General features: G+C 43.0%; 1 protein-coding gene and 1 long non-coding RNA gene across 7 annotated transcripts in view; one reads left to right on the top strand and one right to left on the bottom strand.

Moving 5' to 3' along the window:
- ACTN1 (actinin alpha 1) overlaps window positions 1-15,638 on the bottom strand; it is a 91,332-nt gene that overhangs the window by 64,337 nt on the left and 11,357 nt on the right. The window lies entirely within an intron of this gene.
- LOC309539922 lies at window positions 6,396-12,032 on the top strand. 2 transcript variants are annotated; one of them, XR_014223027.1, is made up of 3 exons: window positions 6,396-6,556; window positions 8,784-9,352; window positions 11,474-12,032. It is a non-coding gene; the product is annotated as an uncharacterized lncRNA (long non-coding RNA). The 2 variants fall into 2 exon arrangements; XR_014223028.1 differs by having other exon boundaries at window positions 6,396-6,560; window positions 8,940-9,352.

The following is a 15,638-nucleotide window of genomic DNA, read 5'->3' as shown; positions in this document are numbered from 1 at the left end:
TATTTATTTATTGCTGGCATTATCATTATTTCTCCATTTTTCATGTTTTTAAGCCACATCATATATCAATGGAAAGTTGGTTTATGGAAGCCTAAAATGAACCCAAAAAAAGCATATTTGCCCCTATAATACAGCATAAGGCTATTCAATACCTTCTGTCTGGGGAACTTTCATTTAGGACCATCCCCTTCCCCTAGATCCCTGTCTAATATATATTCAGGGAAGCATGGGAAGGATAGGGAGGGAAAAGGGAGCAGGTGGGTCCCCTCCCTCCTCCTAATATCATTGCATACAGAGAGGTAAGTGGGTGGGAACCAGCATGCAAAGAACATTTTTGCCAGGTTGTTGGCATCTTGTATCATCAACTTGCTGGAAATAAAAAAGGAAGATTTGTACAAAAAATACAGAAAGCTTAAAAAAGGCACAAAAACTTTCCCTCCTCTGGATAGGAGGCATTTGTTTGACTAAATAAATTGAAAATTAGAGAGGTTAATCAGGCCAACATACATGAAACCCATCTCTGAAGGAGGATCAAGCCTATGTGTACTTCATGCTGATTTTCATACAAAAAGACTGGCAGAAGACTGAGGAGTGGATGCTGCCAATTTGGGTAGGAGGCGGCAAATTCGTGAGCGTGCTGGAGATGTATTTCAGCAACAATACAAATTTAGAAACAGAACACCAAATTGCACGAAAGAAATTGAAGTTCCTTGTAAGGTGGAGAAGCTGCCTTGCTCTATGAAGATGATTTAGTGTAGTGAACCTCGTGGGAGAGACACCTACTAAGAGAGAGCCCAGGGAAAGGGTAAGGCTATTGGCTAGCTGTGATTGCCATGGAAACTAAAGAACATGGAGGGCCTGAGCACATACTGCTAGCCAGAGATGCTGCCAAAATAGCCTCCCCTTGCAAGCTGATCCAAATGTTAGCAGTGCGAGACAGGGGGAGTGTTTACCAGATGGATCAGGATTGTTCTGCTGTGAAGCTTCATGCCCTCATGGGGAACACAGAAGCACATGTGATGGCCAATCCAGGAAATGAGCGATGGGATACATTATTGTGGAAGGAAGAAGAAGAGACTTTGGATTTGATATCCCGCTTTATCACTACCTGAAGGAGTCTCAAAGCAGCTAACATTCTCCTTTCCCTTCCTCCCCCACAACAAACACTCTGTGAGGTGAGTGCGGCTGAGAGACTTCAAAGAAATGTAACTAGCCCAAGGTCACCCAGCAGCTGCATGTGGAGGAGCAGGGACGCGAACCCGGTTCACCAGATTACGAGTCCACTGCTCTTAACCACTACACCACACTGGCTCATCAGTCTGAAGTTTGGGGATAAAGTTGCGGGGGGAGGGGATGCTACTGGCAACTGCAGGAGAGGGCTCAACAGATGTGAAGTGACTGGTAGAGAGGGAAAGACCCCCAACTGAACTCTGGGGTACCACAAACAGCAGACAAGTTTCTGAACCAGTTTCCAGATTATGCTATCTCCCATATCCCAAATGTATGAGAGCAGAACTAGTCCCCATATGGATCCGAGAGGTGAAATGCTTATTTCAGCCATAAGCAGTTTAGTCATGCTGGTCACATGACCCAGAAAGCTGTCTGTGGACAAACGCCGGCTCCCTCAGCCTGAAGCGAGATGAGCACATCACCCCATAGTCGCCTTTGGCTGGACTTAACCATCCAGGGGTCCTTTACCTTTTCACCTATGCTTATTTCAGCATATCCTTCAAACAATGATGCAATCCCTGCTTTCAAGGAATTAGAAACCTGGTGGGCGAGCAGGTGTGTGCCAGCCTGAGATACACTCTCTGTTTCACATTGGATAGAAAAGTGACTTGGGCAGAGCAGAATAGGCCCAAAACTAAAAATGCTAAAATGGTACTATGGAGGAGGCATGAGTGCAAGCAAAAAGTCATCGCAGTCAGTCCTGTATCCAAGAGACAGAGGTAACCTTGAGCATGTAAACATTCCCAGCACCTTGACAACCCGACACCATAGCAGCTGTGTGACAGTCTAATCAACACGCAGATGAACTTCACAGAGAGCCTCCATTCGCTCCTAATTACTAAGTGCTTTTTTGCAGGTATAAATCTTAAATTCAGGTTAGTAAGCTGGACTGGGCATATTCACAGCATTTCTGCATTCCACAGAAGTCACACGAAGTCTAAGCCCTTCCTGATTTGCAGCAGGGCTTCCATCTAAAGACAACTGGCAATTATTATGCCAGGGCAACTGAAATATGCAGAAGTTCTCACAGCTAGAAGAATTACCCTTTCAGTAAATGTCTAATGTGAGCAACCTTTTGTCTTCTGCTGCCAATACCATTTGAGCGCAAGAAACAGGAATGGCCTTCAAAAGAGGGCAGGAACATTAAGGGCACGGAAGATTTATGTTTCTTAGAGCTGGGTCTAACGAAGTGGGAGTAATCATGGCATCACCCTGCAAAGTTATTGTGCCAGCATCTGTACTATTTTCCTGCAGCCACAGATGGGAGGAATTCTCCTGTCCTTAGCAGTGCCTTGACTGAAAGTACTTATGCTGCTCCAGAGGAATAGGAGTTTAACGCTTACAGAGAACCATAAAAGGTTCAGGGGAGTTTTGCTTCAGTACAAGGCAGTGCAAGGCAAACAAAGAATCTAATAGGCTATATATGGGGAGCAGCAGCTAAGAAGCATATCAGCAGGGAGTATCGAGCTGGCACAAACTGGCTTAGGGGGTGAGGAGTGGCATTAAAGAAAGCCAAGCAAGCTAGACAACTATGTAGAATTGGTATGTGCAAGTGGCCAGCCCAGGTACCAACGATACAGAGCAGGATAAGGATGTGTTAGGGTTGTTGTTGAATGGATTTCTTTCCCACCCTTCACCATAAGGTCCATGGGCAGGTTGCAACACCACAGTAATACAGGGCTAAAATGATTAAAGCTATAAATGAAGGTGGCAGTTGCACCTCTGTGGACATGGGCATCTGCAGAATTTTTATTTTTGTGTGTGGAGGAGGGAGTAAAATATAGAAAGGCAGGGAGCAGGCTATATAGTGTGTGTACAGTATCTATACATTTTGTCTCATATCTCAGGTGGTTTATCCAGGGGGGGACAACTGCCCACACCTATGGACATCCATGCACGTGCGAAGGAAATTTCACAGCTTGTGGCTGCTACCCCCACAAATGTCTCGAGAGTGGTGTGATCTTAACACTTCAGAGGGTCTGAAGGGAATAAGGTAGACTTGCAGATATTTGGGGCCTAAGTCCTTTCACAGTGAACGCCAGAAGGACATAAAGCAGTCCTGTCTCAAGTACCAACTGTTCATATTATCTTCCAGTAACTGAACAATCTGAAGTCAAATAATCAGCTAATTTGAGGAAACATTTAAAACTCTCTCTAGTCCTGCAGAAGTGGACCTCGGGTTTCTCAGAAAAGGGCAACCAAAATTACCAAGGTGATGGAACAGCTCCCCTATGAGGAAAGGTTTCAGTATTTGGAAGTAGAAGACAAGATGTCAGAAGTGTATAAAATTATGCACGGTATGAAGAAAGTGGGTAGAGGAAAGTTTTTCATCCTCTCTCATAACACTAGAATGCATGAACATCCAAGGAACCTGAATGTTGGAAGATTCAGGGCAGACAAAAAGATCTTCACACAGTGCTTGGTTGAACTATGGAATCTGCTTCCACACAGGGCAGTGCTGGCCACTAACTCAGATGGCTTTAATAGAGAATTAGTCAATTCCATGGGCTACCAGTGACTACTTGCCACACTGGCTATGCTCAACCTTTCCAGTCAGCAGTAGTTTGCCTCTGAATATCAGTAGCTGGCAATCACAGATGGGAGAGAGTGCTTCTGCATTTAGGTCCTGCTTGAAGGCTTCCTATGGGCATCTGGTTGGTCACAGTGAGCACAGGATTCCAGACCAGATGTTTCATTGGTCTGGTCCAGCAAGCTCTTCTTGTGTCCTTATTCCCAGATGCAAATGCTGGATTTCTCAGAATCTTGCTACAGCCCTCAGAGTCTGCACTTTGTCTCAGTATTCCTGGTTCAAAATTTCTATCTCCTGCTATAAATAGGGTAGAAAAAGAGGATGCAGAGGGAGCAAGGACAGACACGCTTGTTGATCCAATGAGTTCAAGCAGAATCCATACTTACTTAGCAGCTCAAACTAGGCATGCATACTATTGTGATTAAGACTTCTGATTTTAAAGATGCTCTCCAAACAAAGCAGGAATTAGCTATCCTCATATTCAAAATACTTTCTCTCTCACCTCACTTCCCTACATATAGTAGGCAGTAGCAATGCTGTACTCCACTTAAAAAGAGAGAGAGAAACCTAGCCAACTGAATTGAGTCACAGATATGAAGAACTTAAGACACATAAAGCTGAGATCAGCTGCCATGGTAACCAAGTAACATGGTAACTAATCTAGATTGTCCCAATTTGGAGCAGGGTGAAAAGGAGAAAGTGGCTGCAGATGAGAAACAAGTCAAATTTAAACATAACGCCTAATCTGTTTGCATTAAGAACTACGTAACATCCATTTAAAAAGAAAAAAATTGCTAAGATTACAAAAGGCTGGATATGCCACACACAAAGATGAAGATGGCGGTGGGTATTTAAGTATGTTAAAACTACATTGACACTGATCTGTTATGACTTGGGACACCTGGTGCCACTCCAGGTGGAGGTGTAGAGTGCAGTGTGGCTGGGGAAAGTCCAGAGGGCCAGATATTGAGGCCTGGAGGGCCACATACACCCCCAGGGCCTCAGACTCCCCACTTCTATTCTGGAAGTACTCAGCTGCAAGATCATGAGAAAGAACCATTTTGCTAAAACAAAACAAAACAAAACAAAGAAGTATGTTTTAAGCTTTAGCTGCTTAAAACCATAATTTTAAACAGGAGTTATTCAAAGTTATTTTCCCCTCTCTTCAAAAACTGAGGCACCCACTTAATATTATCACCCAACATGTGATAACCCAAGGAAAGTCTATAAAGTATGGCTGTGAAAAAGCAGTAGGAAAAGATGTCATCATTTGAACAAACTTAGTCTCTATTTTCAGCATGTTTCTAAGTGTAATCCCCAATTGCTGTGTCCCATTAAATATCATCTCTTGCCTGTAGGAATATTATGCATTTACGATAAATGAATTTTAGTTAGACACATGTGGGTATAGGTGTGTTAGTCGCTTTTTACAAATATTAGTTCTATTGTTTCATAATAATCACTGAGGACAACTGTAATATAAGTAGTTGTGGACTGTAACTATTCTAGTTTTATACATTGAAACATAATAAAAGAGAGGAAGAGAGTGCCATTTTAAAAATGTATTGCTTTATGTATGCATGTCAATGGTGAAGAATCTCATTAGCGCACACACCTTGACATTAAAACTGATTATCCACGCTGCTTAGGCCTGGTTTGCACAACACAGGAAGCCAAATTCTTTCTTACTAAGAGTTCACAAGCAAGCAGGTTCCCAGAAAGGAGTTTAGAACAGCTTTGACCCCAACACTTTTAAGCCAATGTTTGTTCCTTATATTCTCTGCTGTGAAATTTCTTACAGACCAGCATGGCTACACTTGGTTTTTAGAAAAAACAAAGAGTCAAATACCACACCAGCAGCTAGAAACGCATGCTGTTTGATTAAACGTCATTTAATACGTAACCAAAATACATTTTCCCCTGCACAGCCCATTTTCTGTCTTTCACTCAGTGAGTGAATAAGTTAAAGCATTTGTAATATATTTGAAGCATGGCACCTTCCGAGTGTAAATTAATATTAACATGAGAATGGAGCAAGCTCTGTTTGTCTTGCTATCATACAGATTAATCCTTGGCAACGGTTGCTAAGCAAAACATTTAGAGTTTACTATCCTAAAAGGTGCTGGGCTCCAATTTAGATTATTAGCCAAGTGTAATGTTTCCATGTCAAATCTGGCTCACTTTCCAGGCCTCCTTCTCGGCTGTCTCCTCTTTGCCAGTTAATCAAATGTTGAGTGCAAAAATAATAATAAAACTGATGTGTGGGTAGCAGTGAACAGGAAAATGAGGAAGAAGGGAATCTGCAAATAGTCTACTCTACCTCGCAAGAAGAAGAGCAGCTACAAGAAAAAGACAATCCAGACTATACCGTGTACGGCTGACCCATTAGAAGAGATTGGGGCGGAATCTGTGGCCCTCCAGATTTTGTTGTACTCCAACTCCCATCAGCCCCAGCCAGCAGACCCAATGATCAGAGATGGTAGAAGTTGTACTCCCCATACCAGAACTAGTAGAAGACACAATGATGTGTAAATGTTCTCCTACACAGGCACCCACCCACAGAGGGAATACAGGGGCCCCTTGTGTTGTACAAGAGCAGGGATCATTAATGGTAAATTATGTCACTGGTCTGGGAGTTAGCTATCAGTGATAGAGAAAGGGAGCTGAGACTTGAAGGACTTGATGGAAGCTCTGAAGGAGTCTCTCTGCCCCATGTATGTCTGAGCCCTGTAAATAAGGCAAACCTCTTTTTACTTCTCCTCAAGCTACACCCCAATTGTCTTCAGTTTGTTATCAGTAAGTAAGTTATCATTTTCTTTTCTCTCTGGACCCTGTCTGCTTTATCCAATCCCTGCTTTAGAGAGACCTAGTCTATTTAAAGAGTTGTCAAATGCTTCTTTTGAGATCACAATTTCATCAATACATCCTTACCTGATCATATAAACTGGGATTAACTTCTGACTATCTAATTTCAGATTCAATCCATTGCTAAACCTGCTACCCCAGTCCATGCCATGTCTCTAAAATTCAATCTCCACCACCTGTATTTTCACTGGTTCCAGTAATATCTGTCCATTTTAATTGGTTTATTATATCCATTTCATATTAATAAGGTCCATAGGCGCCGACTCCATGGGGCCTGAGGGGGCTCGAGCCCCCTCAAAAAATTTTTTGGGGGGGCTCAGCCCCCCCAATAATCTCGGGCGCCCTTTCAGCAGAGCGCCGCCGCCGTCCCCCGCCTCCTCCCCACCTGCTCCCTCGCCAGCCAGCCAGCCGCGCGCCCTAGTCGGAGAGCCCCGGCCGTCCCCCGCGAGATTAGGGAATCCCCGGGGGCGGGGGCTCCTGCCTCGCTGCTTCGCAGCACCACCGCCACTGCCAAGGCACTGCCGGGGGGGATTTCCTTCCTCCTGGCGGTTTCAGCGGTTTAGGGCCGGAGCGGAGGGGGCTCGCCCTCTCTTCTCCAGCTAGCCCCACGTTTCCCACATATCAGCTGTTCCGGAGCTGATTAATAGGCGCAGCACACTCTCCCCTATTCGCTCACGAGGAGGCGGCGCCACTTTATTTGCATATTCATGAGCTTATTTCTTATTCATGAGCTTTCCCGGCCCCCCCCATATTTTTTATAAGTCCGCGTCCCTGATAAGGTCCTGCCTTTTAAAGTTCACCACTCTTGCCGCTTTGTGCTCTGCTTTTTGCATCTATATTCCTTCCTGTTCCTTTCATTCTCCTTATTCCAATCTTAATAACTCCAGCCTCTCTCAGTTCTTTCCTCTGTCTATTCATACTCTAGGGCAGCACCTTATTGCCAGAAACCCCTTGCTCTATGTACCCATGCTATTTCATCTTTAGCTACTGTAAAGAACTGCTCAAAGCTCACATCTTTTCCCATGATTTTTCTAACCAATTCTCTTTCTCCTTCCCACCTCTTCAGCTTGGTGCCTCCTCTCTGGTTTCCAGTTACACTTCATCCCTTGCTTCTCTCATACGTTATGTCTACCTTAGATTGTAAGAAAAAAACAAAACAAAAGGGAGCACCCCTTAGTGGTTATAAATAAGATTGTATTAACCTCTCTTTAAATGGGATATGACCCACAGTGCACCCTTCTACATTTCTACAAAGAGACATAGAATATTATAGGACAAAAGGAAGCTAAGAGAAGAGAATTCAGGAGGTTAGAAGTAACAAGAAAAATAGTTCTTAGATTATAAATCTGTGGGTAGATGCAAAGACAATTTAATAATTCTTTGAACAGCATCTAATTGCTTTAAGTGTTTGAGAAATGTTAATAATTACTAGTTACAGGAGGCAAAACCTGGGATGAAGCTACCCATTCACAAACACCTGAATAGAGCTTCCTTGCCTGGTCATTTGGAGAAGACTTTTCCTTACTCAGATGACACAAATGAGTGTATATTTTACAGGGTTGATATTTTGCAATGAGGGCTTTCCTTCTGGTAGGAGGTTGAATCATGTGGCCTTTTGATCCCTTCCAATGTTATAGTTTTAAGACTACAATACTTAATCCTAGCTAGTGATGGAAGATTTAAAAACCAGGGTCAGGCATTCTGGATTCCGGACAATAAATTTGTCATGATAAATCCTACATATTTTAGGCATGATTTATTACTTCAGAAGCCCAAACAGTTAGCATAACCTCATCAGCTGGAACTAAAGTGTACTACTGCAGGAAAACTTACGAGCACTCCCAAGAAGCTGTATTTCTTTTAAGTTTGTGAGACAATAAAAATATATTGCTTCCAGGTGTGCTAAAGAAAGGATCAGGGAGGAGCACTGTAGGTCTTTTGAGTAGTATGCCAAACGCTTTGCTCGTACACTTTAAACCATAGCTTAAATTTAAACTAGAGTTTAAAGTGATGTGCAAACCAGGCCGCTGAAATTGAAAACAAGGAGACAGGCTGCAAATTCTGGGATTAAGGCCCATTGAACTCAGTGGTATTCACTTCCAAGGAGACATGCATAGGTTTCCACAGTAAAGTCACAAGGTGTAGATTTTTTTTTAAGGGTATGGGGAACAAAATGTCTCATGTATGCTACCACAATCAACCTCCTTGCTCGCTGCAATGATGGGAATGTATGGCTGAGCCACCAACAGTTTCAAATGCTTCAGAATCCCTGTTTGTTGTCTTAGGCTGAAGAACCACCCTTCTTTCTATTTAGGTCTGTTTACATACAGCCTGTTTTAGGCTCCATACAGCACACAGAGTTCTAGATAAAGGCCTGTGGTATTCCCTATAAGAGATTGAATGCACTCTTTAAACTACCTTTCCATAATCCAGTTATGCCATACATGAAAGAAAATGAACAAATGGCATGGGTGGCAAGTATTAGTCAGCCACCAGGGAGAGGAGGTGAGTTTTCTTTCTTCTTCCCAGAATGGCACAATTGGGGCACTACATAAAAAGCAGAAACTGGAGATAACAGCCGATCATTTATCGACAGTAGCATTGCTTCCCAGTACTTCCCTTCCATGGCCGTATCCATTCATGAATATATTGGAAAGCAGAAGCCGTGGCAGCTTGAAAGGGGAAAGTAAACCCCCCAAAGTACTGAGAACAGCAGCACATTAAACAGTGAGTACAACAGCCAAGGTGAATGATGGCAGAAGTGTTTAGCGTTTAATGGTAGCAGCAACTAATACAGTGGGTGGGAAGGGGCTGCATAAGCCAATCTAACAGGAAATGAATTTGTAGTGATGGTCTCACTGTCTAATTGTTGTTAAGCAGCAGAGATCAACTGAAGGCCATATATCAAGGTGTGTGCAGGGCTAGGTAAGGTAGGACAGTATGTGTGCAAGGGAACATTTACACGCTGTTGTGTCTTCTTCTAGTTCAGAGGTGGGGATTTGGGGCCTCCGCATATTGCTAGACTACAACTTCCTTTGTCCCTGACCACTGGCCATGCTGGCTGAGGCTGATGGGAGCTGGAATGCAATGACATCTAGAAAGCCACAGGTTAGCCACCTCTGCATTAGTTCTCAGAAAAAGGGATGGGAGGGCACGTGGATATTTACAACTCTGCTCTCCAAAAATGCTCAGCTTTAATGTTGTACTACAGGGGGCAGCAGCGACAGCCCACCCATGAGGTAAGGGGAGGCAATTGCTTCAGGCAGCAGGATCCACAGGGGCAGAATATCTCATTGTAGATCTTTATTCCCAGCTTGTTCCAAATATCTTCACTCCACCCTTCTTTCCTACCGGGGAGGGGAAAGTCATTTGGTGGTTTGCCTCACGTGCCAAAATGTCTTAGGCCAGCCCCTGAGGGACTGACTTGGGTACTGGGAAAAATTAGGATTCCATCCATTTCTTAGCAAGCCACTTGCCTTTGTCCTTCAGATCGTCCAATCTGGTTGATACATAACTGAGCTGCAGAAACTCAAGAGAAATGCTATTAGGCATGTGATGAAATTAAAATCAAAACCATCATCAATAATTGTCTCCTCAATTCTCCAAGACAACTCCAACAAGAATCCGGGTTTCAGGTGTGGGTAGAGAAGAACAGCATAGCATCTTTTCCACAAATGGGTCACTTTGTACAGGATTTAATTTCTGGAATGAAACTGGAATTCATGATAATCTGAAATTTTAACTAAAAACAAAATAAAACAGAGATGACTAAGTAACACTGGGTTCAGGGAATTTAAGCGGCGCTTCCGTGTCCTTTGCGGTTTTTTGGTGCATGCTGTGCTTCTATGTCATATCCTCTTCCTACAAACAACTTTTTGGCTCTCCGTTCTCTCACATTTCTTCTCTCATCTCTGGGCATAATATCCCTGCTCTGCACAGCACCTATGCCTCTGCAAGCACAGCATGCAGATTAAACAGGAGTAACCAAGCATGCAAATTAAGCGTGTTTATGCAAAATTAACTAAAATGGCATATTTTGTGGGCAATGCTTTTGTTTGTTTGTTTGTTTCCTCCCCAAGGAAGAATGAACGGCTTTGACTCCTAAAATATGCCAAGACCATAACAAAGTCTACAGCAATAAATGTTTCTTCTTCTCCTCCTTTAATGAATCCCAGCTGGGTTTTCCTGTTGCTTCCCCAGTCGCAACATAGGTCAAAACACACACAAGAACAAGGCACTTCAATCTCACAGCACATCTAGTCTGAAAACTGACAGAGCTTTGGCAGCACGACACACCACTATTTCAACACTGTCACATCTTTCGTTTTTTGTTCCTCTCTAAGCTACCTTCCTCTGCTACCCACAACCCAAGTTACTTCAAGCCACAATACTGTGGGCTTTTTGAAGAGGCTTGAAATCGATATTCTTCATGATGCTTCCTCTCCTACACAGGAATCAATTTAAGCTTTGTGTTGTTTTTGCTAGCTGTTGTCCATAATGCGATAGTTAGCAATAGAAGACAATGAATCTAGAGCAGTACAATGACGATTAGAGGAGGTGGGTGCATGTGAAGTGATTATTAAAGTAGCCAGACAGTTAGAGGAAGGGGTAACAGAAGGGCAATAGATTTTAGGTTTGTCACTACTTGCCCCAACAATGGAAGAGACAAAAGGAGAAAGTAAGGATCCAGCCATGAATGAATCAGCAGAGACAGAAGATTGACTCACTGAGACGTATTTAGAAAAATAAAGTTGTGCTTCAGGGCTTGGAAGCATATTTAATCTCTAGGCAGGAAAAGAAATACTGTATTTAATTTTAAAGCATTATTTCCCCTTTATTCTCCTCTAGCCATATCGCTTCACGATTCTATTCTATTGTGAGCTCTCAAAAGAGAGGGAAGCACTGTGAAGAAAATGCAGCAGAACAATAAATTCACAAGTACATTTTCCAGATGCTCTGTAAAAAGCGAGTGGCAATTGTCAAGTAAACACCTGGTATGGAAACACCCTCTCAGCACATCTGTTTGTGGACCGTGCATCCATGAATAGGCAAGACTCCCAAAATCCCAGTTCAGGATCCGGCTTGGAAGCCATCATCGAGCATAAGGCAGGATACTACACAGCAATCAACACCAGAGGTCTCAGATAAAGACACATTATTCTGGGACAGAATCTGCTTAAAATATTCAATAAAAAAATTGAAACCTATTAGAGTTATCCGGCAGTCAAAGATATTAAAACAATTTTTAAAAGTCCCCACTGCAACAACTTGTGGATTTCAAAAGGAATGATCTTGGTAGTCCTTGTGAAGTACCGTACACAAACTGGGAGCACAAATACTTGAAACACACACTTAAAGGTACCGTATTTTTCCGTGTATAAGACTAGGTTTTTTCCCTTTAAAATGTCAAAAATTAGGGGGCGTCTTATACACGGATACATCTCCCCCCATTTTCTTAAAACTGAGTCCCCCAAAACAGTCTTATACATGGGGCGTCCTATAGATGGAAAAATAAGGTAATTTAGCCCCGAATGCCTTCTAGTTTTGATGTCCAGTATCTTGTCTGTCAGCCTTTCCCTCCTGCCAAGCTTCAGATTTTCCATACAAGTCTATGGCAGAGGTTTTTCCAGCTGTTTACAAAGACGGTATCAGTTTTAACATTCATACAGCACCACAGTAATGAATAGAATATAGCCAGTAAACAGCAAAACCATCAATCAATCAATCAATCAATCAATCTTTATTACGGTCAAAGAAAAGACCAGACAACAGAAATAGCAATAGCAATAATAACACATATATCTACATCAGTACCAAGGAGCAGAAGCAGTCAACAAAACTGAAAACTCATTAAGAGGGTGAGAGGAATTCCTGAAAAGCAATTGCAAAGGCCTCACTAGTAATGTGCCAGAGAATGGGTACATCAATTCCGGCAGCAGAATAGGTGCTTCTACGAATATTGCTTACAAATCAAGAGTTACCAGTTTGACAGGGTTACCCTCTGTATTTACAGAATAATATCTACATTATTGAAACATTAAGGCAGTTGGTGGGCTAATATGTTAACCTTATTCTATCATACTTTAAACATTGTTACGTGCCACAGAAGGGTGTAACTATGAGCATTGCAAAATAGTCACTATAAGGTCATCCGTACATATATTTCAGGGGAAATGTTGAGAAATAAGAATTCCCTAAACTGTTGCTTTTTATGCACCTATTTAAATATCCCCCCCAACTACCAATGGCTGTTCAGACAAGCACAGAGAAGGAGTAGCCAAGGCTGAAGGCAACGTGACAGGACAATACTATATATGCCTACTTAGTGTAGGATTGCAGCATGAATCAGGGACTGAACAAAACCTCAGCCTTTACATTAAACCACATCTCAGGTTTCCAAGGCCTTGAGGCAGAAAATGCCCACTCACACATATAAAATATCAAAAAACAAACCCTCTCACATTTGCCAACACTATGATATCAGCACTTGGTTTCATACCACGCTGAGTATGATTTGCTTCATCCCATCCCTCAGCATTCCAAGAACAGGAAACAACCAACCCAGCCACATCCTCATAATAGGCTGCATCCAAGTGAGGGAGGAAAAAATGCCCAGTTTCCTTTTGCATTCAGCTGCTTTGCAGCAACTTGAGCACATTCCTGACTAGCAGATTTACTCCCAAGGAAGCTGTCCAAGCTTCCATTGTGAGCAGCAGCCTGGGCCCTTTCCCCACCAAGCAAGGAGGGTAAAAGTGAGGGGCTGGGGGTGGCAGAAAGCAGATGGTTGGGCACTGGGTGCATGTGAGAGGGGAGCTGAGAAATTTGGAGAAATCAAAATGGAAGAAAAGTGTGAGAGAGAAACAGAAGAGAAAGAGAGTAGAGGACAGAGGGAATGGATAATGTGTGGCATTTGTAAAGTGCCACAGGTTTTCCACTTTCAGCCTCTCATTGCTAATGTAAATTGGGTTGTGCCTGTAACACAGCTTGGATTGATTTTGAGCGGCTTCTCTGTACCCTGCCAGTTTGCCATTTGTTGGGGTGGGGATAGGTAAATCATGGTCAGGAAAGGCTGCTCTGCATCTCTCCCCCCAGATAACAAAGTCACATGCTTTAATTCTTGGTTATACCATGGTGTAATTACACTCACACATAAATAGTTTTGCGATTTCTTTAATCAATTTAATTGTTTTTACAAATGAGATTAATTTAAGCACGCTAAGGGGTGATTAATGCACATTAAGTGATCTTCAATGTGCAGCCCAGGAGATTTTCTGCTGAAAAGCAGAAATATATTGGCAAACTGTCTTGGACCTGCCAATGCTCACCACCGTGATGTGAAAAACCTCTGAAAGCAAAGGGAAGCAATGTTTGCTTTTATTTCTCTGAACCAAGCCCACAATAGTTTCTCAGCTCCATAATAACAAGCCTCTTCATTAGGTTCTCTTGTTTCCCTCCCACCCAAAAATCACTTATTGGTTAGATATATTCTTGCAGTCTCCCCACTTTTCACCTGGCCCCTGGAATCAAGCAGCCATGCCGAATCTGCAGATTGGGTCCCCTATTAGGGTACAAAGGAAAATCTAGCGGTAGTGAACCTGCCTTAAGAGCTTGTGCCAAGGAAATGTTTGACAGGCCCTGAAATTTGGAACTTCTGCCAGGAATGAATTCAGATTTGGCTCCCTGCATATGGATCGCAGTCATTCTTCAGACATAAGGCCTATAAAATTTTGTGGGGCTTGCTCCCAGGTTAGGACTGCAGTTCTGCTTGCTAAGGTGTGATAAATACTGTAAATATAAACTGAAGAGTGCCCTCCACACACTTTTCTGTTTAGAGAAGCAGAAAAACTTTAGGAAAAGTCATGTGTTTTAAATGTATGGTTTATAAGATACGTATAGGGAAACAGAGAAATAGCCCTGCCACCAAGTGTTAGGTGTCAGGAATATCAGTACAGTGGTACCTCGGGTTACATACGCTTCAGGTTACATACTCCGCTAACCCAGAAATAGTGCTTCAGGTTAAGAACTTTGCTTCAGGATGAGAACAGAAATCGTGCTCCAGCGGCACGGCGGCAGCAGGAGGCCCCATTAGCTAAAGTGGTGCTTCAGGTTAAAAACAGTTTCAGGTTAAGAACGGACCTCCGGAACGAATTAAATACTTAACCCGAGGTACCACTGTACAGCAGCATGGTAGGAAATGGATACCAAAGAGGAAAACTTTACAGCACAATAGGGAGATAACTCCTTGGCTCCAAACCCTGTCGCAAACATGCTATTGCCCTTCACTGTTAAAATACAACGAAAGAATCAGAAACAGGAAAATGAGTCTTTCCTAATTTTACTAAAACTTCCAGTTAGTTGCAAGGCCATTTCTTGGCAACCTTTGGGTTGCTTCAACATTCTGTCCTTCCTCTCCCCGCCCCCCCATCCAGCCTTTATCGCAGCAGCCATTGCCAAACAACCCACTGCCCTTATTACGTGTATTCATTCCTTCCCAAGACTTCATTTTGAGGCCTTGATCTTATCAGCTCGACGTTCTGTTGCTTGGCGCAGAGTTTCTGAGACAGGTATGTTAAGACTTAACTCAATAGGTGGGGAAAAAAATCTGTTGCTGCTTTATTAGGTCATGTCTAGCTATTAAGAGTTCTGTCACAAAGCAATCCCCACAAGTGGAATGGGGTGAGGTGGGGTTCCTCAGGCCTGGGTGCTCTCTATCAAGCCCTCAGGACTGCTTTTGGAGTTCCAAAGGCGGTGGTTGGATGGTGCCTTGTATGCCACCTTCTGGCAACTGCAGCAGCCAAGCTGGTGCCAAACATATTGCTTTCCTTTCCTTTGGACCACATCAATGAAGTCAAGAGGAGGGTCTTGTCGTCTGGGCAGCCCAGGAGCTCCATACACACTGCCCAGGCTTGTTCCCTGGGGAGGTCACTTTGGTAATAATAATAATAATAATAATAATAATAATAATAATTTATTATTTCTACCCCGCCCATCTGGCTGGGTTTCCCCAGCCACT

The sequence above is a fragment of the Podarcis vaucheri genome, assembly GCF_965113315.1.
Source record: "Podarcis vaucheri genome assembly, chromosome: 1".
NCBI lineage: Eukaryota > Metazoa > Chordata > Lepidosauria > Squamata > Lacertidae > Podarcis > Podarcis vaucheri.
This window is presented reverse-complemented; position numbering and strand designations above follow the sequence as displayed.